The 27,460-nt window shown below is 43.7% G+C and overlaps 1 protein-coding gene across 1 annotated transcript in view; it reads right to left on the bottom strand.

Moving 5' to 3' along the window:
* Positions 1 to 27,460, bottom strand: part of LOC126273023 (LIM/homeobox protein Lhx3) — a 695,247-nt gene that overhangs the window by 282,587 nt on the left and 385,200 nt on the right. The gene's annotated exons all lie outside the window — the stretch shown is intronic.

Here is a 27,460-nt window from a genome sequence, read left to right as displayed (position 1 = left end):
TGTCATTTCCTTCCTTTCCTGTTCCAGTCGCGTATGGTTCGCGGGAAGAACGACTGCCGGAAAGCCTCCGTGCCCTCTCCAATCCCTCTAATTTTACATTCGTGATATCCCCGGGAGGTATAAGTGAGGGGAAGCAACATATTCGATACCTCATCCAGAAACGTACCCTCTCGAAACCTGGACAGCAAGCTACACCGCGATGCAGAGCGCCTCTCTTGCAAAGTCTGCCACTTAAGTTTGCTAAACATCTCCGTAACGCTATCACGATTACCAAATAACCCTGTGACGAAACGCGCCGCTCTTATTTGGATCTTCTCTATCTCCTCTGTCAAACCGACCCGGTACGGATCCCACACTCATGAGCAATACTCAAGTATAGGTCGAACGAGTGTTTTGTGAGCCACCTCCTTTGTTGATGGACTACATTTTCTAAGGACTCTCCCAATCAATCTCAACCTGGCACCCGTCTTACCAACAATTAATTTTATATGATCATTCCACTTCAAATCGTTCCGCACGCATACTCCCAGATATTTTACAGAAGTAACTGCTACCAGTATTTGTTCCGCTATCATATAATCATACAATAAAGGACCCTTCTTTCTATGTATTCGCAATACATTTGTCTATGTTAAGGGTCAGGGGCCACTCCCTGCACCAATTGCCTATCCGCTGCAGATCTTCCTGCATTCCGCTGCAATTTTCTACTGCTGCAACTTCTCTGTATACTACAGCATCAGCCGCTCATACGGTGGCTGCTTCCGTGACAAAGGACTCGGAGTGTCCGATGTTTCAAGAGCGACCGTATGGGATATTTATACAGTGTTCAAAGAAAGAGGAAAAACATCATCAATTAATTCACAGCACAGACAAAAGTGTGTGCCGAGCGATCATGACAGACGGTCATTGAAGCGACTGTGACGAGAAATAAGAGGACGACAACTGCAAAAGTTACTGTAGAACTAAATGTTGCAGTCACGAAACCTGTCAGCACCAAAGCCACACGAACGGAGTTCCATAAGCCATGGCATTGCAAGGCGAGCTGCAATTCCAAGACCGCTCATCACAGGGAAACGTGGCGCTGCAGCCATAAAACCTGCACTACGGACAAAGGAAGAAAGTTATTTGTTCTGATGAGTCTTACTGCACGCTGTTTATAACTTCTGGCCCAGTTTATATCACAAAAGTGAAACATTGTGGAGCTTTGCTGATGAGTTGGACATCCATATCGCGACATTCTGTAGGCCTAACTGTTGCACTGCTGCTAAGGATTATGTAACCGTGTTGGCTGATGAGGTCCGTCCCGTCCCGGGGTACAATGTATGCTCCCCAGAGGTGATGCTGTATTCCAACACAGCTTGCATTGTCGAGGACGGTTTTGGTGAGCAGGAAGATGAACTGTCGCATCCTCTGGCCACCACAGTCAGCAGACATCAATATTAATGAGCCTCTGTTGTGTACTTTGGAGAGGGGCTTGCCTGATCGCTATCCACCTCCACCGCAGTTGCCTAAACTAGCCACTATTTTGCAGGAAAAATGGTATAAGATTTCCTTGAAAATGATAGAGTACCAGTGTTTATCCATTACGAAATGACCGGAAACTGTTTTCAATTTCCTACACTGTATTAGACATCGTAATTTGGTGTTTCCTCATTTTTGTGCAAGCCCTGCATGTGCCTCCGTTGGGCGAGTCATCGTTGTTTTTCAGTATCATAAAACAAGATTCCACATTTTACTTAAGGGATAACTCTTGTCCCTACATATATAATATTATCCCCGGTCTAATTTTAACAGATTCCTTCAAGGGACACCCACAATTGTGACACGCTGGAGCAATTATCTGTTTCTAATCATACATAATTTTGTGTCTCTTTGTCAGACTATGCTTCGTTACTGAGGTGTGTGTGGCGATGGTCCTCAGAACTTCACTCGTGATGGGTCCGAATCGTCGGGCCAATGTACGTTTTTCCACAATGGTAAAGGATTCTGGCTCTGTTGAAGATGATCTAGGACTGAGTAAGTTCTGTGTTTGGAGAATCCCTTGTGTCAGCATGGCTGTATCATCCGGTTGGAGGCCGGCCGGAGTGGCCGAGCGGTTCTAGGCGCTTCAATCTGGAACCGCGATACTGCTGCGGTCGCAGGTTCGAATCCTACCTCGGGCATGGATGTGTGTGATGTCCTTACGTTAGTTAGGTTTAAGAGGTTCTGAGTTCTAGGGGACTGATGACTAGTTTAGTTAGGTTTAAGTAGTTCTGAGTTCTAGGGGACTGATGACCTCAGATGTGAAGTCCCATAGCGCTCAGAGCCATTTGAACCATCCGGTTGGAGACACGACAACAATATTACTATTTTAACTTTTTCTTCTGAGTTTTGGCTCTTCTGACTGGTTCGATTTGGCCGGCTGAAAATTCCTCTCTTTAATGATAATGATATCGTTGTATCAATTAGATATATATTTTTTTGTAATGAGTTTCATATTCTGAAAGGGCAGTCCACGTTTACGTACACACCGAACCGGCAGGCTTATCTGATCCCAACACGTTAAACATTCAACAGAGGTAGGCGAAATAACTCATTTCGCGTCCGGACAGTGAGGCTCGGTGCAGCATCCCGCAATGTGAATCCATCCCGCCCGGCTCTGCCGCCCGCCTGCAGCAAACTAATTACCTCTCACGGTTTTTGTGACACCACGCGCTGCATTATTAACCGTTCCATTCGCGTCAGCAGGCTGCGAGCCGAGTCGCGCGAACGTCCGGGTGCTATTATTCATGCACCAGAGGATTGTGTCGTTGATGTTTCATCGCCGTTACGTTGGCCGGCTTTGGAATCAAACGCGCGCGACTCCGCTCGGCCAACCTCGGCGGCTCTCGGCGACAGTCGGCCGCTTCCGGGGAAACCCCGCGCGCGCGACCCGCCGGCCATCACTTATTCAGCGCGCGGCACGCTATTGCACAATCGCTGATGCGACCGGCCGCTCCTCACATTATATACGTGTCGTCCTCTCCGGACGTGAGGTGGGCGGCGCCGACTTCAATTATTCAGGTGCCGATCGCGGCGCGGCGCACAGCTACTCGACTCGGAGTGGCGTCGGCCGGCGGTGCGTGCACGCGCGTCTGTCCGCGGACGGGCGGAACTCTTTTTGACGCCGCACGCGCCGTCTGCATAATACACGCGCGGACTGGCTAATTCGAGTGCCGACAAAAAGTCACGCTCGTGCGCAAAAACGGATATACGGTTCTGTGACGCTGGTGCGGACGACGCGTTTGGAATCTGCACGGTGTAATTTGTTTGTTTTGCTCTGCTGGGCACCGATGGCTCTGAGCGCCGCCGTTATCTGTTTACAACAACGAAAGGAACTAATTCGTAGTCGCTTTGTAATGTAACAGGAGAGTGAAGAGCCTTCTGCACACTGAATATCCAAATCTTCTCCAAATTTGTGTTTCTTTGTCATTTTGTTTCTCGGTCAGTTGTGCCACTTTCGTCCCCCCTCTCTTCATTAGATGTACTCTGTCAAATTTCTCTGTCTCTTCCTCTACTTCTACATACATCTACATACATACTCCGGAATCCACCATACGGTGCGTGGCGGAGGGTACCTCGTACAACAACTAACATCTTCTCTCCCTGTTCCACTCGCAAACAGAACCAGGGAAAAATGACTGTCTATATGCCTCTGTACGAGCCCTAATCTCTCTTATATTCGTGGTCTTTCCGCGAAATATAAATTGGCGGCAGTAAAATTGTACTGCAGTCAGCCTCAAATGCTGGCTCTCTAAATTTTCTCAGTAGCGATTCAAGAAAAGAACACCTCCTTTCCTCCAGAGACTCCGACCCGAATTCCTGAAGCATTTCCGTAACACTCGCGTGATGATCAAACCTACCAATAACAAATCTAGCAGCACGCCTCTGAATTGCTTCTATTTCCTCCCTCAATCCGACCTGATAGGGATCCCAAACGCTCGAGCAGTACTCAAGAATAGGTCGTATTAGTGTTTTATAAGCGGTCTCCTTTACAGATGAACCACATCTTCCCAAAATTCAACCAATGACCGAAGACGACTATCCGCCTTCCCCACAACTGCCATTACATGCTTGTCCCACTTCATATCGCTCTGCAATGTTACGCTCAAATATTTAATCGACTTGTCTGTGTCAAACGCTACACTACTAATGGAGTATTCAAACATTACGGGATTCTTTTTTCTATTCATCTGCATTAATTTACATATATCTATATTTAGAGTTAGCTGCCATTCTTTACATCAATCACAAATCCTGTCCAAGTCATCTTGTATCTTCCTACAGTCACTCAACGACGACACCGTCCCGTACACCACTGCATCATCAGCAAACAGCCGCACATTGCTATCCACCCAATCCAAAAGATCATTTATGTGGCTGTTCTCTCAGGTCCATTGCTGCCAGAGCCCTGAGTTGTAATGTAACTCTTATCTGTCTTCGTTATTTTACTGTTTATGAATACAAACTGTACATTTTCTGCTGTGGCTACTACTGTTTCCTCTACTTACGCTATTGTAGCACTGATGAATATTACACTTAGTGCAGCCAGAAAAAATTCAAAACCCTTCTCAGTTGCCACAAGATGAGGGACAGAACGGGTATAGCTGTAATTCTAGCAAGGAAAGACCGCTGATAGTGCAGAAAAGTAGAACTGATTGGTACACACAGTATGAGCTGGTTGCCAAAGCCAGCAACACAGCAAAATATCATGGTGACAGAGAGATGCTATCACAAAGGGGCCTGCAGAAAGTGCTGCAAGAAGGCGTAAGTCAGACACAAGAGTAACTGTACAGTATATTGACATGGCAGAATGAGAGACAAAAGGTAAATCTGGGGAACCATGAAGCAACCAAGAGGTCAAATGATGTCATTGCTGCCTCACAATAGCAATACACATGGTCCAGAGTCATATAAGTGTTACTCATGTTCCAGATGAATATTTTGTCTTGTCTTAGTTTTGAGTTTGTACCCATCTAATCTGGAGAAGAGGCCTATATCAGTTGACCCTCCGCTCATCTACTTGCTTTCAATCGTCTGTGAAACAGCAAGTCCCACCTAGAGGGACATAGCTGCTGCGCTGACGCCCATACTGAGAGCGATGAGCAGCTGTAGTCGCCATCATTCAGTGGGCCTTCCGGTGGCTTATCTAGCAGGGCCTGAGTACAAATCATCTTTCATCATCCCAGGAGTGTGTATATGCCACCTCGTGCTTCCGTGTCTGTAGGCAGACTTCAATGCTGCCAGTCTCCTATCAGGCGGCCACGGCAATTCTCTGCACGACTCCGCATACTCTGAGCAGTGGTGGTGGCTGTCTTTCTCGTGTGCAGTTAACAAGGGGTCAGGGGAGCTCTGGTGATCTCGTCCCGGGAGCTGTGTGCAGCCTCACTCGGTGGGGAAGTGGCCATGTACTTCTTCGGCAAGGTCGCTGGCTTTGTATCACGACTGGAGCTGATTCGGCACTGAAGCCGAGCTGCAAGCAATGCGCTGACCAACATATACCTCGTGCTGGCTGGCTGCATGTTGATAACCACCCGTTGTATTTTATGGACAATAAATATTAGGTGTTTTAATATTGTTTCAGTAACACTGATGGGCGTCAGACAGACCTCCTCTGAGTCACTGTTACCCACAAACTTGGGTGTTGCACCATCAACCTACTGAACTCGGCCTGTTCATGATCTACCACAAATTGCAGCATCCGTCCATAAGAGGGCTACACTACAGTTATTTGTAAGTGTTGTATCCATTACTAGATGTAAGGCTTCTTACAATAAGTGATCGTAATGAAAATAATGTAAAAACATGTAGAAAGACTTTCCAGGTATAACAGAATGCCTGATGACCATAAGTTTTTCACGGTAAGTAAATCAGTAACCAGTATATAAAAAAAATAAAATAAAAACATGAGGAATAAGGTAATCTTTTTCCTCGATCAAGATAGAAACTTCCACGGCGACCAAACTGATGTCTTGAAAGGTATGTGCTAAGGTCTGATCAGGGTAGCTCCAGAAAATAGTTGGTAGTTGCCAACCGCATCTCTGAATAGGAGGTTCTTTGATGGTTAAGAGAGCCAAGCGCGTGCAGTAAAAAACCGAGGAGTCGCAGCTAGGTGCCCGGAGGAAGTAGACGCGTGGTGACAGCTGTAAGGTAGGTCGAATTCGCTGCCCCAGACCAAACCTTACCACGTAAATGAGAGAAGATATAAAATGATTTCAAATTGGTTTTGTTAGGTAACATTCAGAGTTAGGATTTGTATGTCCAAGGTTTGACACAGTAAGCGTTTGGTAATTTTTTTTGTAAGAGTGTTTCGTACTACGGTAGATTTTGTGTATGACTTAAAATTATAACAATATACATATTGAGATCAACAATGCGTTTAAATATAACAGCCTGAATCATAATCCAAATCCTTTGCTTAAATTGAATATTAAAATGAGTAGTAAAGTACAGTTACCCACCAATGAAAGAACCAAGTAAACATCAGGGCCAAAAGTTAATTTTCCAGTACCATCTTAATGCCATTGCACAAACGGCATTATTCTCTTACATTTTATTGCTGTGTCAAATACATGTTGCATTTCTGGCAAAATAGAGGAGTGCAAGAACAAGTTCACAGACGCAGTCAGATGCAGATTTGCTGAATTATTAATTTAGACCAATCTCATCAATGATACTTTCAGTCTCACATCGTGTTTGTAGGGTCAGACAGATAGGAACAAAATAACGAGTAATCCTGCACAGTTGTTCATCATGCACCTTCACTTGAGTCTTTGTCCATGCTTCACAGAGCAATTTCTTTCCATCAGACAACTTCCTCAATCAAGACAAAGGGTGTCTGCGAAGAAGGGAGACGGGAGGGAAGACACTCTGCATTTGCTACGGGATTTTTCAACTCTCGCTCATTACTTTCGATGTTCATATAATTTGGCAAATGACTCCTAGCGCCAGTGTGGCAAACATACTGTCTATTCTATGAGAAGAGGTGTAGTAGGAAGGATAGAGGCTTAGTTTCAGTCTGTGTGTAAGGCAGGATTTGAATCGGCATGGCCTTTGTGGCCGAGCGGTTCTAGGCGCTACAGTCTGGAACCGCGCGACCGCTACGGTCGCAGGTTCGAATCCTGCCTCGGGCATGGAAGTGTGTGATGACCTTAGGTTAGTAAGGTTTAAGTAGTTCTAAGTGCTAGGGGACTGATGACCTCAGATGTTAAGTCCCATAGTGCTCAGAGCCATTTGAACCATTTGATTCGGTATGCTAAAAATGCCATGTACTGCTGGATTATTATTTATTGGAGAGTTTAAGATTATGTGCAGTTTTAAGGTGACCATATTCTTGCAAACATGAGATGTCACCTAACATTTTATTAATGTACAAATAATTAAAGTTCTTTATATGTAAATTAATATTTAAATTCGACCGTTGACTCAGTACCTATTTTGATGTAGCTGTTTGATTATAAGTATCGTAAAGGAAGATAAATTGTCCAGAAGTGTCTTCCCCTCTTCACATGACCACGTCGAAGGCGAGTGGTTTGTTGCTGCGTTTTGTCAACCGCTGCAGGCTGGGCACGTGATTATGGCGTGCGACGCAGATGGAGGCACCCCAGGAAAGCGACGCCAACTCATTGTGGGTGGGACGGTAGGAGCGAAGGGATTCACGACTAATGGCGTCGAAATGTGCTCGAAAATACTGACAACATTAATTTGGGATAGAATATCGAGGGGAGTAACAAAGACGCAAATACAGGGTGTTTCAAAAATGACCGGTATATTTGAAACGGCAATAAAAACTAAACGAGCAGCGATAGAAATACACCGTTTGTTGCAATATGCTTGGGACAACAGTACATTTTCAGGCGGACAAACTTTCGAAATTACAGTAGTTACAATTTTCAACAACAGATGGCGCTGCAAGTGATGTGAAAGATATAGAAGACAACGCAGTCTGTGGGTGCGCCATTCTGTACGTCGTCTTTCTGCTGTAAGCGTGTGCTGTTCACAACGTGCAAGTGTGCTGTTTACAACATGATTTATTCCTTAGAACAGAGGATTTTTCTGGTGTTGGAATTCCACCGCCTAGAACACAGTGTTGTTGCAACAAGACGAAGTTTTCAACGGAGGTTTAATGTAACCAAAGGACCGAAAAGCGATACAATAAAGGATCTGTTTGAAAAATTTCAACGGACTGGGAACGTGACGAATGAACGTGCTGGAAAGGTAGGGCGACCGCGTACGGCAACCACAGAGGGCAATGCGCAGCTAGTGCAGCAGGTGATCCAACAGCGGCCTCGGGTTTCCGTTCGCCATGTTGCAGCTGCGGTCCAAATGACGCCAACGTCCACGTATCGTCTCATGCGCCAGAGTTTACACCTCTATCCATACAAAATTCAAATGCAGCAACCCCTCAGCGCCGATACCATTGCTGCACGAGAGACATTCGCTAACAATATAGTGCACAGGATTGATGACGGCGATATGCATGTGGGCAGCATTTGGTTTACTGAAGAAACTTATTTTTACCTGGACGGCTTCGTCAATAAACAGAACTGGCGCATATGGGGAACCGAAAAGCCCCATGTTGTACTCCCATCGTCCCTGCATCCTCAAAAAGTACTGGTCTGGGCCGCCATTTCTTCCAAAGGAATCATTGGCCCATTTTTCAGATCCGAAACAATTACTGCATCACGCTATCTGGACATTCTTCGTGAATTTGTGGCGGTACAAACTGCCTTAGACGACACTGCGGACATCTCGTGGTTTATGAAGGTGGTGCCCGGCCACATCCCACGGCCGACGTCTTTAATTTACTGAATGAATATTTCGATGATCGTGTGATTGCTTTGGGCTATCCGAAACATACAGGAGGCGGCCTGGATTGGCCTCCCTATTCGCCAGACATGAACCCCTGTGACTTCTTTCTGTGGGGACACTTGAAAGACCAGGTGTACCGCCAGAATCCAGAAACAATTGAACAGCTGAAGCAGTACATCTCATCTTCATGTTAAGCCATTCCGCCAGACACGTTGTCAAAGGTTTCGGGTAATTTCATTCAGAGACTACGCCATATTATTGCTACACGTGGTGGATATGTGGAAAATATCGTACTATACAGTTTCCCAGACCGCAGCGCCATCTGTTGTTGACAATTGTAACTACTGTAATTTCGAAAGTTTGTCTGACTGAAAATGTACTGTTGTCCCAAGCATATTGCAACAAACGGTGTATTTCTATCGCTGCTCGTTTAGTTTGTATTGCCGTTTCAAATATACCGGTCATTTTTGAAACACCCTGTATCGTAAATAAAATAGTGGAACAAGTGTTGTTCACCATTGTATCAAACATGTTGAATCACATGTGTGCAGTCGAAAGGAGTTTTGTGTCTTAAGTGTGCAGTCGAAAGGAGTTTTGTGTCTTAACAGTCGGTGCCAACAAACAAAGTGAAAATAATAATTTACAACTTAAAACAAGTGATTATAGGTCTGTCTACTCATTCGATCATTTTTCCACAAATAACCAACAAGGAAGGAGTGCCGCGATCAACGCAGTGCTCACACCATATTTCAGGTAAAATTGAGCGCAATGTTTGCATGCTCTGAAGGGCATGACTTGGTGTGCAGAAAAGAAATCATGGCTTTCAGTATTAAAACTATGGAATAAATGTCTCATATGGCAGACTCTTTCGACTAACGTATCCTTTTGCAGGCAGATTATATCACAAAAATAGAACAATTGTCCAAAAACAGTAAAAGTGAAATTTAACAGACAAAAGCTTTATAATAGAGCAGTTGCCTCATACAGCGCTCACTTGCATTTTGGTAAGCAGTACACTGGTTCTAGCAACTTAAAAAGTATATTTCACCTACAATGACTTCTTCTTTCTGCGAGTTTTCTACAACATGCAGCATCTCCCTCATCCAAGGTTCCATTTCCTTCTACCCTGCCAGTCCTCTTCTTGCATGATCTTGTCCTGCATCATACGCTTCACTCCATCGTTCCACTGTAACTGGGGTCTTTCTCTTTTTCTGTGTCGTAGAGGTCTCCAGCGCTATATTTTAGAAGACCATCTTTCCTCTGACCTTCTTCTAAGATGTCCATACCAAGTTAGCCATTTATTTTCAGTTGGTCTACAATATCTTTTGTACTGTAACTCCCATCTGTTGTAGGGCTTCATTATTTATTTTGTCTTTTCTTGTTACTTTACAACCTTTCACAACCTCGTCTCCAGAGAGACATTTCCATTGCCATTAATTTCTTCTCGCTGACCCTGTAGATTTCCCACAGTTCAGCACCATACAAAGTAATACCCAACTTCTCAAAATTCTTTCACGCCGTTTCATTCGAAAAATGTGGTGTAGCTGCTTAAATGCCATCTTTCCGTTTCCTGTTCTGAGCTTTATTTATTCGATGCTTCCAGCTTTGTCCGAAATGATTGACGCTAAGTATTTGTATGGACGGCTACACTTTACTAAAAATCCATCATCCATAACAAGATCACTCCCTTACCTCAGACAACCAAGTATTCAACTTTAGAAAAATTAATTTTCATACCCCACTGCTCATTTTCTTCTTTAAGCTTTCTTAACACCCTCTCTTTCCTCGGCAAAGATGACCTGATCGTCAACGAAATTTAGGGAGAACAGGATATCATCACATTCTCTAATTCCATGTTTTCGCACTTACTTTTCCCATTTTTCAGTGCTCCGTTCATAAATATTTTAAAGATGGTATGCCCTAAACAGCAACACTTAACACACGAGTGTAGTCTCTGAGATTTTGCCTGCTACGGAAATACTATAATCTTCCAGAATGTAAAACTCTATTCTCCAACAGTTTTTTTGTGTACTATTTAACAAACCACACGAAAGTACGTAGTTTTGTGTGAAAAAATAAAATATTGCAGGCGGTATTTTGTGCAACAAAATCAAAGAAGAATTTTCACACAACACTGAAATAATTATAAGAATAAATGTTTTGTATCTTGAATGAAAATTTTTAAATTCTTAATCCTCTAAATCTCAATTTTAACATGGGAGTCCCAGAAACCACACCTTGTAATATACGGTACAGAAAAGTTAACTCGTGAGTTAAAGTCTACCAGTAGGCCCTATCGGTATTGTTTTACAACACAGCAAATCTTCAGTTTGCCTTCTGTTAACGGTTACGCCATTTCGGTGCTGATCTGTAAACACTCGTCAGGCAAGCTATGCTGCATCGCTATTTATGCCGTGTTATATTTTTCGCACATATAAAAAATCAAGAAAAATTTTGCAGTTATAAAGGAGAGTTTTATTCACTGTTTTGTTGTTACGTTATATTACTTTTCAAAGGTTTAGAACTGGCAATATTTTGATAAAACTGGAAGCGTCGGAAATGTGTGAATGGAATAATTTAGGAGCTGTGATCCAATTATGAAGAACACAGGCAAAATCTTAAGTTTGTGCTAGGAAGTTGCTGAGAGATAATGGAAGGAGTGCTTTTATTCAGTTGATGTAGCATCGGTAAGAAGCAAGAAGACTACCGGATTAGTGTGAATGTAAATTGGAAATCTGGAAAGGACGACTTTCGATTGTCCGTTTGGAACAGAAGTTCTGTCCCTGCGTCTCCCACTGAGGCTGGCATATAGAAAAATTTTCAGATGGAGAAAATGTGCAACACTTTGTTCAGCTATGATTACGTTGGTGACAACTGAACCTTTCTAGAAAGTATTAAGACACCAATGATAATGTGACAAAAAGTGTTGACGTATGCTTAGGACGAGTATAAATTGTCCCTTATAATACACAGACACCACGCAAGTATGAGCTAAGCATCTCATACCATCACCACTTCCGCTTCCAAGTGCCACCATTCCTTGGAGTGTAAAATCAGTAACTTCTGATGATTCCGAATCTTACTCTGGTCATTCCTTAAAGTACACGTGCAGCCAGGTACGATTTTAGTAACTCGTGGAGTATCTCACTGCTTTCTACGCATAGTGGTAAAACTCTGCCATGACATTTCTATACAAAGTTTCCTGCAAGATTCTAGCATTAAAATAAGCTGTCGGCGAACATCTACCGACAGCTCCTAAATGTAGTAACTGTAGTACCATTACCAGTATTTATTAGTTTCATTTATATGCAGTCAGTTTCGGTGTTAGAATACACCAACGCCGAATCTTGGTGATCATGTTGATACCGGGAATCATCACGATGATTTTTCTAGAAATCCCAAAAGCCATTGGCGTCCCCAAAAGTTCTTATTTTCTGAGGTGCTTATAGCTGCAGCACATCAATTTGTGGCATTTATGTCAGTTTTCGGTCCACTTTTTATTAAGTTTTAGCGTAAAGGGTTGTGTACAGTTCCGACTACCAACGGCCTTGCCGCAGTGGTAACACTGATTACCGTCAGATCGTCAAAGTTAAGCGCTGTCGGGTTTCTGCCGAGCGCTGGAGGGGAGCGGGGTGCACGCAGCCCTCGTAAGGTCAATTGAGGTGCTAGTTACCTGAGAAGTAGCGGTTCTGGACACGAAAACTGACAACTGCCTGTAGAGTGGTGTGCTGACCATATGCCCTTCCACATCCCCAGCCAGTGAAGCCTGTCGGCTAAGGATGACACGGCGATCGGTCGGTACCGAGGCCTGTTTAATCGGAGAAAGTATATGCAGTTCCCACTAGGTTGAAAACGTTATCCACATTGGTGGTTTTCTAATTGTGATGTTAATAACTCTAATTTCACACTCTAAAATTAAAGGTCTTATTTACTGTCATTTATCTTTGGTGGACTAAATCGGCCAATAGTGACTAGCTTTTATGCAGCTAATGTGTATGCATTACGAGTTCTAACATCATCAACTTAATAGTGACTAAAGTTTAAATCAGTGTAAGAACACGTTTGTAAACGCAGTCTGTGGCTAGTATTCCGTGAGACTACACATGTCTGTAGTGGATTTCGTATTATTTAGCACAAAAGTTTATTGTTAGTGTAAGTACGCTGTTTAGGTTTTTTTATTGGTAACGCCGCCGCCACGTAGCGCTCTGTATGAAAATCACTGGCTGTGCCGTGTGCAGTCTGTGGCTGGTTGGCATTGTTGTAATACTCGCCATTGTAGTGTTGGGCAGCGGCAGCTGGATGCTAACAGCGCGTGCGTTGCGCAGTTGGAGGTGAGCCGCCAGCAGTGGTGGACGTGGGGAGAGAGATGGCGGAGTTTTGAAATTTGTAAGAATTGGTGTCATGAACTGCTATATATATTATGACTAGTGAGGTAAATACATTGTTTGTTCTCTATTAAAATCTTTCATTTGCTAACTATGCCTATCAGCAGTTAGTGCCTTCAGTAGTTTGAATCTTTTATTTAGCTGGCAGTAGTGGCGCTCGCTGTATTGCAGTAGCTTGAGTAACGAAGATTTTTGTGAGGTAAGTGATTTGTGAAACGTATAGGTTAATGCTAGTCAGGGCCATTCTTTCGTAGCGATTTTTGGAAGTCAGATTGCGTTGCGCTAAAGATATTGTGTGTCAGTTTAAGCACAGTCTTGTATAATTTTTCTAAGGGGACGTTTCATTAGTTACAACTGCTTCGGTAACATTCTACGTGTCGACAAGCTCATGTGATGAATTTTTGGTATAATTACAGTGCTCGATAAGTGATAAACATATTCCACGATCTCTTATGCAAAATGTAATGCTAGAGTGGCTCTTAAAAAAAAGAAACGGTGTATCTCGTTTCCTAACTGTGAGATAAAAAAATTAAAATTCAGGTTGTATCCCAATTTTTTTAACTTTTGTTATTTAGTACTGAATATTCCCGCCCGCTACGCCAAAGATTAATTTATGTATGAATGCAAGTTGGAACATAAAAATAAATCCAGTGGGGACATCGAGGTGGCTAACGCGATACGAGGTAAGCATACCTCTCCCAAATCATGATAGGAATCGATTTGAGGAAAATACTGGGGTTTTTCTCACGAGTTACTCAACGTAGCCGTCCGCATGCACCAGCTGGTTGAGAAAAGTGGGCAGATAGAATGTCCACGCAATAATGTTTCAAGGCAAGAACATTCCATATCCTTATTAAGTAATTGGTTAGAAATGGGTAGTCCATGTTCGAATCCAGAGATTGTTTGGAAGGGGTAGTGACTCAGTCCATATTCGATTCCAGAGATAATTTTGCTTCTCTCGAGCGATGTTTCAATCGTCTCCAGTTGGCGGACGCTGAGCGCTGAAAGCATGAAGGGACGAGACACAGACCGTCTGGGGTGAGTGCAGTTCTCGTCGGGCAAGTTACGGGTTGGAGACCGAGCGGCTTGCTGTGCTCCGCTCGGTAACTGTTTTGTAGGCAGGCACTAGGTGGTGTGGCGCATAAGTGTGCCCTAATGATTGTGACAGACAGCAGTCGATATTGAGTAATGTCTATCGATGCGTATGGGAAGACAACGCTGTGTTGGCAATGTGATGCATGGAATACCTATCAGCAGAAGTGTACTTTTCTCTGTGTGAAGTGTTATTTATTCATTTTGCAGAGGCTTGTATTGGGTTGCGCCGTCCCATATTGCGCCACGTTGCAGCGAGTTGATTCGGCCGTCGTAAAACTCTTGGGCGGTGGTATTGTGTGGCTCGCAAAATGTGGCGAACTGTGGATGCTATGTGCCTTTAGTGAGCTTCACACTGGAAGGTGTTTTGCCTGGTGGAAATTTATTGTATGAGGCTGAATTAAAGGCAGACTTCACTACGGAATTAAAAGGGTGAGCAACTGCAAGTCTATAAAATAAACCATGTTCCTTGCCTGTGGTATGACTGGGTGGCTTCTCGTCCTGCGTCCAAGTGCAATGACCTTTATTTGTTTAAGGTTAATGTATTTTCTTGTATGTTGCATTTACTAACCGATGTGCTAACTGCATTTAAAAACAATATTTTGCCATTTTATTTTTAAAGTTTATTTATGGTCTATCGGTGTTTTAGATTTTACAAAGTGTTTTAAGCGTTGTCATGGTTTACTAAAAGAGACTGTCAATTAATTTTCAGAGGTGGTATCATCGGTTCATTAATTCATGGCAGTGATCATTCTAAAGCTGTTTTAGTATTTAACGGTTAGTACAGGTGCTGCATTTCTTAACAGAAAATTAACAGTTGAGTCTTTACGGCGGCATCATTTATTAGATGCAGTGTGTTCCAATTTGAAGCTCTGTTTAAAAGAAATGTGAAGCTTCTGGTTGTGCACAGGATATTCTTTAACTAACTGCTGCTGGAATTTAGGTCCATTATTTGTTCATTCAGATTCCTAAGCTCGGAGCAGATTTTAATCCTTCATATTACGGGCTTTAAAATAACTGTGTTTTAGTTGTTATATCTACGAGTTATGTTAGTTTCTTGTTTTAGAAGTCACCTGTACCACGCTGTAGCAGACGTTTCATGCTGTTGGGGGCGTGTTGTACACGTGTCTTGTAATGGGTGGTTGAACATTCTTGTAATTAATGATGTTTTCAATTAGAGCTAATTATTTACGGTAAAGCGCTTGTAGTAAAGCTTTAAGAATTTAAATTTTTGTTTTTGGGTTACGTTTCTTGTACTTCCGAGTTTGAATATAACTTGTCTTTTCTCTTGGGTTTATGACTGCCCTTATGCAGTGTTTAATCTTTCTAAGTTTATTGCTAAATTGATAGACATGCACTGCTTGAAATCTTTCTAGGGTCCATTATACTTTCAGAAGGAAACAATTTGAAAATTAGCGAAAGCTAGGTCAAGGTTCCAGTAAACCTTTATTTGCAACTTGTTGGCTGATTTTTTTCAGCCTGTCGAAGAATACACAGCTTGGTTTCAAGGAGGTCTTAAAATTTTGTCTTTCAGCATAGGGAGAGGGGGCAGGGCAGTTCATGTAGGAGCCGCTGCAAACTCGACTGTTAGCAGGGAGGAAGGCTGTCCTACTGTATCAACGGGTCACAAACAGAATCGATCAGTCCATACAAATACCTGCTTGTTTAACAGTTTGTAGGGATATAACATGGGATTATCACATGGCTGAGTAGTAGGTGAAGCAAGTGGCAGGCTTTGTTTCATTGGTAGAACACTAAGGAAATGTAATCGGTCTACACAGGAAATTGTTGACAAAACACTCTTGCCACCCATCCCAGGAATATTGCTTAACTGTGTGACTCCCAAACCACAGAGGACTAACAGCGGATTTTGAACGTATACAGAGAATGGCAGCACGAATGGTCGTAGGTTTGTTTGGCCTATGGGAGATTGTCACGGAGATGTTGAAGAAAATGAATTGATGACGCTTATCACAAGTAACGTCTGAAAACCTGAAGAAACATTGATTCAAATTTCAAAGTATTGCAGATTTTGTCTACTTGCTTTAAATGTGTAGCAATGTAAAAATCACAGTATAAAACGAGGAAAAACGTATATTCTGACTGCAGTATCAGTTATTCACAATTAGAATCAGTCACCTTGTATAAATACCCGGTTGTATGAAACTGTATGAAGTGCGACGCTCACACGCACCTTTAGGCACGGCAGGTGGCAGACTTTGGGATATTGGGAAAACACAGACAGTCTACAAATGAGACTGCTTACAAATCACATGTGCGTCCCATTCTAGAATATTGCTCAAGTGTGTGGGATCCGAGCAACTAGGACTAACGTGAGATATCTAAGTTTTACAAAGAAAGACGATACCTATAGTATTCGCCTCCGGAGCTTGGTGGTCAGCGTTCCTGGCTCCGATGTGGAGGACCAGTCTTCGATTCCCGTTACTGTCAGGGTTTAACCTTGGTGAGAGGACTGGATCGAGCTGCACTTAGCATCGTGAGGACACCTGACGATCTACTGGAGGGAGAAATGGTGGTTGCGATGTCAAGAAAGCGGGCGACAGCCGGGAGGGCGGTTTGCTGGTGTTACGTCCTTCCATACCGCATGCGGTGACTCCATTGGCTCAGGAAGACACAGCGGTCGGTCGGTCCCGATTGGCCCATCAGGGACAGACCGTGTAGCTCTGCTTTTGCGTACCCCTATGGTCATACGTTTTTTGAGTCACGGTACAGCTTAATGGAAATGTTGAAAAATCCTGAATTGGTAGTATCTTGAAGTCAGACAGCTCTAAAGTGTGGTACCACGCTTGCAATAGCTCGGAAACAGTGGCGGAATCCGCCAAAACCCCCTTGGTCAACTAACTGATTCGTATTCTTCCAGCGCTCTTCAATGTTGCAGATTATTTAATCTGGGGGTCACTTTACCGACTTCTTAAGCATCATTTTCCTTTGAAACGAATACCAATCAAACTTCTTGATAGGCAAGAATAGTGCTTCAAATGAAATGAAGTCGAGAGCTGTATTTTATATGATTTGTAGAAAGCATCTAGGCTTTAAACAAATACAAAGAACATCTGTGAGCTTCAGATAGTGACATTCTACTTGCCAAACTCAAGAGTCTTTTTCTTCTTTTCGTGATGTAAAATGGCGTAATCACGTCACATGAGAGGGGTGTAGAGTCAGAAATCTTACAAGGAGCGGTTCTAGGGCCATTTATCTCCTTGCTGTACATCAATGGCATGTATCTGTCACAGTACAGTTTTCCATTCTGATGACAATTTACAAAAGTACACTATCAATGACCTCTTTTCATTATCACATAACGTAAATTTAATTCTCAAAACATAGCACTGTGGCAATTTCGGTAGCTTTTGCAAACCATGCGATCGCTCGCGTCTAAGGAGTCATCCACCAGCATTTGTATATGACACATAAATAACTATTCTTTCTTATAGAAAAAGATGAAGTATCACGTAAGCTGGACTAAATACACTAAACAGCCAAAGAAACTGGTACATCTGCGTAATATCGTGTAGTACCCCAGGGAGCACGCTGAAGTGCCGCAACTACACGTGACGTGGACTCGTTTAATGTCTGAAGTAGTGCTGTAAGGAAATGACACCATGAATCCTGCAGGGCTGTCCATAAATCTGTAAGAGTACGAGGGGGTGGAGATCTCTTCTGAACAACACGTTGCAAGGCATCCAAGATATGCTGAATAATGTTCATGTCTGGGGAGTTTGGTCGCCAGTGAAAGTGTTTAAAGTCCGCAGCTCGTGGTCGTGCGGTAGCGTTCTCGCTTCCCACGCCCGGGTTCCCGGGTTCGATTCCCGGCGGAGTCAGGGATTTTCTCTGCCTCGTCATGGCTGGGTGTTGTGTGATGTCCTTAGGTTAGTTAGGTTTAAATAGTTCTAAATTCTAGGGGACTGATGACCGTAGATGTTAAGTCCCATAGTGCTCAGAGCCATTTGAACCATTTTTTGAAAGCGTTTAAACTCAGAAGAGTGTTCCTGAAACCACTCTGTAGCAATTCTGGACGTGTGGCGTGTCGCATTGTCCTGCTGGAATTGCCCAAGACAGTCGGAATGCGCAATGGACATGAATAGATGCAGGTAATAAGACAAGATGCTTAAGTACTTGTCACCTCCCAGAGTCGTATCTACAACTATCGGAAGCCCCATATCACTCCAACTGCACACGCCCCACACCATTACAGAGCCTCCACCAGTTTGAATAGTCCCATGCTGAAACGCAGGTCCATAGATTCATGAGATTGCTTCCATACCCGTACACGTCCATCCGGGCTTGATACAATTTGAAAGGAGACTCGTCCGACCAGGTAAGATGTTTCTAGCCGTCAATAGTCCAATGTTACTATTAATAAACCCAGGCGAGGCATAAAGCATTGTGGCATGCAGTCGTGTACGGCACACGAGTGGGTCTTTGGCTCCGAAAGCCCATATCGATGTTTCGTCGACTGGTTCGCAAGCCGACACTTCTTGATGCCCAGCATTGAAATCAGCAGCAGTTTGCGGAAGGGTTGCACTTCTGTCACGCTGAACACTCGTGAAATGGTCGTACGGGAAAATCCCCACTTCATCGCTGCCTCGGAGATGCTGTGTCCCATAGCTTGTGCGCCGACTATAACACCACGTTCAAACTCATTTAAATCTTGATAGGCTGCCATTGTGGCAGTAGTAACCAATCTACCAACTGCGCCAGACACTTGTCATACGTAGGCGTTGCCGACCACAGCGCCGTTTTCTGCCTGTTTACACATCTCTGTATTTGAATACGCATGCCCATAATAGTTTCTTCGGCGCTTCAGTGTATGAAGCCGATGTTGAGGAAAAAGTTAACTTCTGCGCATGCGCTACGTATGTTAGCTTATGCTCAATAAGAATCTCCTACAGTTCTCCATTCATATTCACTGTAAAAAAGGCTGAAAGAGTGCCACATGATCGTGAACGCCGAGATTTCTTAAAATCGAGTGATATCTGTCTGCGATCTTATAATGAGTTTCTCTCTCTCTCTCTCTCTCTCTCTCTCTCTCTCTCTCTCTCTCTCTCTCTCTCTCACACACACACACACACACACACAAACAGGAATTTAAAATGTTTGCGTATACAATGGAGGGATTTTCTTCGACAATTTATGGAGATGCCAGACGGGTATAAACGCAGAATTTCTTTTTCTTTCCTTTTTTAGCTACCACTTTTCTGACGGGTCTGATGCGGCTCATGACGAATTCCTCTTATATGCCAACGACTTCGTCTCAGAGTTCACTTCCAACCCACATCGTCAATTATCTGCTGGTTGTATTACAGTGTCTGTCTTCCCCTACAGTGTTTGCCCGCTACAACTCCCTCTAATACCTTGGAAGTTATTCCGTGATGTCTTAGCAGATGTCCTATCATCCTGTCCGTTCTTATTGTCAGTGTTTTCAAATGGTTCAAATGGCTCTGAGCACTATGGGACTTAACTGTTGAGGTCATCAGTCCCCTAGAACTTAGAACTACTTAAACCTAACTAACCTAAGGACATCACACACATCCATGCCCGAGGCAGGATTCGGATCTGCGACCGTAGTGGTCGCGCGGTTCCATACTGTAGCGCCTAGAACCGCTCGGTCACTCGGCGTCAGTGTTTGCTCATATTCCTTTCCTCGCCGATTCTGCAGAGAACCTCATCTCATTCCTTACTTTAACAGTCCACCTAATTTTCAAAATTTGTCTGTACCAACGCATTTCAGATGCTTTGATTCCCTTCTGTTCCGTCCCGCATCTCGTGGTCGTGCGGTAGCGTTCTCGCTTCCCGCGCCCGGGTTCCCGGGTTCGATTACCGGCGGGGTCAGGGATTTTCTCTGCCTCGTGATGGCTGGGTGTTGTCCTTAGGTTAGTTAGGTTTAAGTAGTTCTAAGTTCTAGGGGACTCATGACCATAGATGTTAAGTCCCATAGTGCTCAGAGCCATTTGAATCTTCTGTTCCGGTTTTCCCTCAGTCCATGTTCCACTACAATACAGTGCTGTGCACCGAACGTACATCGTCAGAAATTTCTTCCTGAAATTAAAGCCTATGTTTGCTAGTAGCAGACTTCATTGGCCATAAATGCCCCTACAGCCAGTGTTTGTCTGTTTTTATGTCCGTGCTCCGTCTTCTATGGGTTACTTCGCTGCCTAGGTAGCAGAATCCCTTAACTTCGTGTGCTTCGTGGACGCCAGTTCTGAGGATAAGTTTTTTCCTGTTCTCATTTCAGTTATTTCACATCACTGATTTCTGTGGTCATTTTGTTGCACGCCTGAAATTTTATCTACTAGCATGCGGTGTGAAAACCTGGATGATACACAAAAGTAAAATCTTCAAAGGAACATGATAGTGACTGGTGTCTGAATGTCGTACCTCCGAAGCAGTCTGTACATTTCATCTACATCTACATCTACATCTACATCCATACTCCGCAAGCCACCTGACGGTGTGTGGCGGAGGGTACCCTGAGTACCTCTATCGGTTCTCCCTTCTATTCCAGTCTCGTATTGTACGTGGAAAGAAGGATTGTTGGCATGCTTCTGTGTGGGCTCTAATCTCTCTAATTTTAGCCTCATGGTCTCTTCGCGAGATATACGTTGGAGGGAGCAATATACTGCTTGACTCTTCGGTGAAGGTATGTACTCGAAACTTTAAGAAAAGCCCGTACCGAGCTACTGAGCGTCTCTCCTGCAGAGTCTTCCACTGGAGTTTATCTATCATCTCCGTAACGCTTTCGCGATTACTAAATGATCCTGTAACGAAGCGCGCTGCTCTCCGTTGGATCTTCTCTATCTCTTCTATCAACCCTATCTGGTGCGGATCCCACACTGCTGAGCAGTATTCAAGCAGTGGGCGAACAAGCGTACTGTAACCTACTTCCTTTGTTGTCGGATTGCATTTCCTTAGGATTCTTCCAATGAATCTCAGTCTGGCATCTGCTTTACCGACGATCAACTTTATATGATCATTCCATTTTAAATCACTCCTAATGCGTACTCCCAGATAATTTATGGAATTAACTGCTTCCAGTTGCTGACCTGCTATTTTGTAGCTAAATGATAAGGGACCTATCTTTCTATGTATTCGCATCACATTACACTTGTCTACATTGAGATTCAATTGCCATTCCGTACACCATGCGTCAATTTGCACTAATAGCAGGGAACTTCTCTTGAATGTGTTATTACGTGGATCAGGGTTTCTGAATCAAGATTCTGCGTTCATCGCTTTTATTCCTTTTGCACGGATTGCAGCAACGATTTTTAGTTTAGATAGTGCTCAGAGCCATTTGAAGCATTTGAATCTTCTGTTCCGGTTTTCCCTCAGTCCATGTTCCACTACAATACAGTGCTGTGCACCAAACGTACATCGTCAGAAATTTCTTCCTGAAATTAAAGCCTATGTTTGCTAGTAGCAGACTTCATTGGCCATAAATGCCCGTACAGCCAGTGTTTGTCTGTTTTTATGTCCGTGCTCCGTCTTCTATGGGTTACTTCGCTGCCTAGGTAGCAGAATCCCTTAACTTCGTGTGCTTCGTGGACGCCAGTTCTGAGGAAAAGTTTTTTCCTGTTCTCATTTCAGTTATTTTACATCACTTATTTCTGTGGTCATTTTGTTGCACGCCTGAAATTTTATCTACTAGCATGCGGTGTGAAAACCTGGATGATACACAAACGTAAAATCTTCAAGCGAACATGATAGTGACTGGTGTCTGAATGTCGTACCTCCGAAGCAGTCTGTACATTTCATCTACATCTACATCTACATCTACATCCATACTCCGCAAGCCACCTGACGGTGTGTGGCGGAGGGTACCCTGAGTACCTCTATCGGTTCTCCCTTCTATTCCAGTCTCGTATTGTACGTGGAAAGAAGGATTGTCGGTATGCTTCTGTGTGGGCTCTAATCTCTCTAATTTTAGCCTCATGGTCTCTTCGCGAGATATACGTAGGAGGGAGCAATGTACTGCTTGACTCTTCGGTGAAGGTATGTTCTCGAAACTTTAAGAAAAGCCCGTACCGAGCTACTGAGCGTCTCTCCTGCAGAGTTTATCTATCATCTCCGTAAGGCTTTCGCGATTACTAAATGATCCTGTAACGAAGCGCGCTGCTCTCCGTTGGATCTTCTCTATCTCTTCTATCAACCCTATCTGGTGCGGATCCCACACTGCTGAGCAGTATTCAAGCAGTGGGCGAACAAGCGTACTGTAACCTACTTCCTTTGTTGTCGGATTGCATTTCCTTAGGATTCTTCCAATGAATCTCAGTCTGGCATCTGCTTTACCGACGATCAACTTTATATGATCATTCCATTTTAAATCACTCCTAATGCGTACTCCCAGATAATTTATGGAATTAACTGCTTCCAGTTGCTGACCTGCTATTTTGTAGCTAAATGATAAGGGACCTATCTTTCTATGTATTCGCATCACATTACACTTGTCTACATTGAGATTCAATTGCCATTCCGTGCACCATGCGTCAATTTGCATTAATTGCAGGGAACTTCTCTTGAATGTGTTATTACGTGGATCAGGGTTTCTGAATCAAGGTTCTGCGTTCATCGCTTTTATTCCTTTTGCACGGATTGCAGCAACGATTTTTAGTTTTTATTTTATTCGTCGCGTGCAGTTCCGGTTGAATTATTGATCGATAGAAAGCATTCACCGTGACGCTCGTACACCCTTGTTTATTTAAAAACTCATTCGCAATTGTTTCGGCAAAAAAAAATGTGCACGGTTTCGGGACCAATCAACAACGGCGACGTTTGAATAAAATAACCAATATCCCAGTTCCCAGCGCACTACATATTTTATGGAAGTGTAAATTCACGCAAGAGCGAGCATTATTATCCATGAAAAAGGAACAATCGGTGAAACACAAAACGAATGAGTTGGCCGCGGCGATTTGCCCGCTGCGCGCTTGCTGGCACTGGGATCTGATTTGCGAATCCGTATCCGTATCCCCGGGGTCGCAAAGTTTTGAACACAAAGAGGAATGCGTGTCAGCGAGCGCAGGCGGCGGCGGCATCGGCTCCGCCGCTAATGTGCGCATTGTTCGCCGACATTATGTCCCATTTTAACAGCTGCACCGTCGGTGCAGGGAAAATGATAGAATTTCAACGTTTGTCAATTTTGTAATTTCGTAGCAGCGACAAAACTGTTATCGGAAATGCAGGTTTATGTTGAGCACAGACTCCCGACTGTGACGCTAGTAATGAATAAAAAATTCGCTTCATTTAGTTTTCAGCGTACTCGGAGAGCGTAGCTGTCAGAATTGTAATGGCGACTGGAATGCTGCAGTGCCCGCAAAATGAATTTGTATGTCGTGTAGTACTTTATTATTTATTGAATATGTTTAGAAAGTACATTTCGTGCTCCTAATACCTTTGTATTTTCTGCGATTTCCTTAGAAAGAGTCAATTTTGTTGAGCTATTACGGAGTGTCTAAAATATACCTGCTAGGAAAATTTAGGTCATAAATTTGAGTGTGTACTACCGTAATTAGAAAAAATAATATGTCAATATTTTCGATAACAGAATATTAATTGAAAATGATAGTTTGAAAAACAACCTTTTTCAATAGGAAAAAGCAGTGTAGGTTACAATGACAGCAGAAGCTGTATTGACGCGTTTCGCCATTTTGAGGCATCTTCAGAATTTTTACATGAAAATAGGGCATAAAAACAGGTTAGAAGGATGATCCTACCTAGGATGAGAACCTGATAAAAACTTTTTTATAATACTACAAAAACATCAGAGTGTAGGGGGACTTGCGTTTTGGTGTAGGCAGCGCGTAAGTAGCCAAAACGTCTGATGTGCACCCAGGATGCGAAAGCAAATAATTTTTAAAAAACATTGCCTTAGACTGCCAACGAACATCAAAATTGAAATTGCACCCTGATGTGCCAAGACATTATGAGCACATGCTTAATAGCTTGTTTGTCCCTCTTTAGAACGAAATGCATCACTGATTCTGATTATCAGGGCTCCGACAGTTTGTTGGTAGGTTTGTGCAGATATGTGGCATTAAATATCTAAAATGGAAATTTGTGGTAAGTTCTATGGGACCAAACTGCTGAGGTCATCGGTGCCAGGCTTACACACTACTTAATCTAACTTCAACTAACTTACGCTAAGGACAACACAAACCTCCATGCCCAAGGGAGGACTCGAATCTCCGTCGGAGGCAGCCGAGCGAACCGTGGAAAGGCGCCCTAGACCGCACGGCTACCAAAAAAATGTTCAAATGTGTGTGAAATCTTACGGGACATAACTGCTAAGGTCATCAGTCCCTAAGTTCACACGCTATTTTTTTCTTTCACTTTTTTAGAACCGCTTTTTTATTTTTTACTTTTTTGTTTCTTTTTCTTTTTTTAACGCCTTAACCACTTTTTTTAGAAAGCGTCTTAGGGTTTTTTTTGTTCCATTTCCCTAAGTGCCACCGCCACTTTTCATCCTATAACAAAAAAATCTGGTCCACTTCAGGAGTTGTCTTCTGACTAAACCTACCCCAGACAGCTGCCTATATACCAGGGGAAATATGGGAATTCAAGGTTAGGGCTATCCTTATAAACAAAACAAAATCTTCCTTTTTCTGGTCCGCTCGGCTAAACCCGCGCGGTGCACGGCTACCCCGCGCAGCTTAGTTGTCTATGCAAACATCATGTAATTCGCTTAAATAACGGACCACTGATTTGTGTGCATGATAGCGACCCAAATGGGTTCCATGAGATTTCATCAGGTGATTTTGGTTGCCGAGACAGCCACGTAAGTTCACTATAACGCTCCTTAAAACCACTGCAGCACGGTTCTGGATCCGAGACACGGACAATTATACTGCCGAAAGATGACCTCGCCGTCGGGGAATACATTAAGCATCAAGCGATGCAGGTGGTTCGCAGCTGTCAGCGTGTCTTCCGTTACTGCCTTAGGTCCCGTGGAAGCGTAGGAGAATGTCTCCCATAGAGTAATACTGCTCCCATCAGCCTGCGTCCGGTGCGCATGTACTTTTCGAGCCGCCGTTCGCGTTATTGAGGGCGCTTGTGGAGACGGCTAAGGTGTAGCGAAAATTTGATTCACCCGAAGAGGCGACATGTTTCTGTTCATCGACGGTTGAATCCCGAGCCGGCCCGGGTGGCCGAGTGGTTCTAGGCGCTACAGTCTGAAACCACGCGACCGCTATTGTCGCAGGTTCGAATCCTGCCTCGGGCATGAATGTGTGTGATGTCCTTAGGTTAGTTAGGTTTAATTATTTCTAAGTTCTAGGCGACTGTTGACCTCAGAAGTTAAGTCGCATGGTGCTCAGAGCCATTTGAACCATTTTTAAGCTGGCACTACGACCGACACCGACGACAGCGCTCTCTAGCCGGCGCTGGAGAGCTCTATAAGCATCGCTACAGATTAGCCCCATTTCATCAAGTGCAGACAGCCAGGAAACATCGCTTCAGTTTAGTTTGCTATTGAGACTTTGCATCAGTTACGATGGGGCCACAATGTCGCACCTACGTGTCATCACCTAAAGTTATGTAAGATGTTTGCATATGTTTATACACCAGTAAAGGTGCTTTAACTGTATTTGCAGTACCGTCGTGTTTTACCTTTTCTGCTCCTATACAAAAGTGGGCTCCAAGACACTTGCAATAGCACCAGCATTGTGCTATTTCGGCAGATATGCCACGGATCACCTTCTATCCTACTGTTCAGAGCAGACAAGCCTCCGAACTCCTCGTTCTGTGAAGAGTGGTGAACGTCCAACCATTTAGCGCGTAGTGGTATCTTCACTGTCTCTTCCTCCTCTTTCCGTAGATGCTCACGACAGTGGCACGTCAGTATTCTAACAGCTTCGCCGTTTTCTAAATAGTCGTTCACAGGCTCTGCGTAATAATAATCAGCGCTTTGTCAAAGTCACTCATCTCAGTTGTCCCCACTTCTAGACCGTATCTTCAGTAGGGTGATCACCCGTTCGAATCTCCTCCTCTTTCATACTTTTGTTACTGCGTCACGTGCCCGCAACACCATCAAGCGGCATCAACCGTCGCGGTACGAGGTGGTCGTAATGTTTTGGCTGGTCAGTGTACTGGCCGTGAATACATGACACGCTCACGCTACATCTATATCTACACATATACTCCGCTAGCCACCAAGCGCTGTGTGGCGGAGGACTCAATTCGCGCCAAAGTCATATTCCCTCCCTCCTGTTCCACTCACGGATCGCGCGAGAGAAAAACGATTGTCTGAACGCCTCAGTACGAGCGCTAACTTCCCTTTTTTTTGAATGATGATCATTGCGCGATTTGAAAGTTGGTGGTAATAATATATGTTCTACATCCTCGGCTAAGATCGGATTTCGGAATTTAGTGAGCAGCCCCATCCGTTAGCGTGTCGTCTATCTGCAAGTGTTTGCCACTTGCCATCTCGCGATGGCTAAATGTACCAGTCACGAATCTTGCCGCTCTTCTTTGGACCTTCTCAATCTCCTGAATCAGACCCAACTGGTAAGGGTCCCATACAGATGAACAATACTCTAAGACTGGACGAACTAACGTATTGTAAGCAATTTCCTTTGTCGAAGGACTGCATCGCTTCAGGATTCTACCAGTTCACAACTACGTGTGAATGGCAGACTGGATGTTGCAGATGCAGCGGACGGAATGTCCGCTAGGCGGCGCTTACATATTTGAAAGTACAGTAAGGAGTAAAATGTCCACAAATTTCAGCAAAATTTAAATGGGTACCACAAATCACAAGCGTAGAAGCATTTTACATGTTTTGGTGTTTAAAGACGAAGACTGTAATTGACTGAACAGACTGGTCTATCAGTTACCGCCTCTGGTGAAACAACTTCCTCCTATATGCCGTCACTGCTGCAGTTAAGAAGAGTACAAGCTGTTCTTTGTATATGGCGTTATCAACACAAATTGTGATACAGACATCATTAAATACATCCTACTCCTTTTCATTTATATACGATTAAATAAAGGCACATGAGTAGTCTGCAAAGCTCATTGTTTGAGTGAGTGTCCTCTCCTCTCTTTGGTTTTAGGTCTCACAAATATGACCTCTTTCTCCAGCCATTGAGGTACAAGACTGAGAGTTCGAAAGATGGTGAAATAAATCCGTTTCTTTA

This window comes from Schistocerca gregaria, chromosome 5 (assembly GCF_023897955.1).
Source record: "Schistocerca gregaria isolate iqSchGreg1 chromosome 5, iqSchGreg1.2, whole genome shotgun sequence".
Classification (NCBI taxonomy): domain Eukaryota; kingdom Metazoa; phylum Arthropoda; class Insecta; order Orthoptera; family Acrididae; genus Schistocerca; species Schistocerca gregaria.
This window is presented reverse-complemented; position numbering and strand designations above follow the sequence as displayed.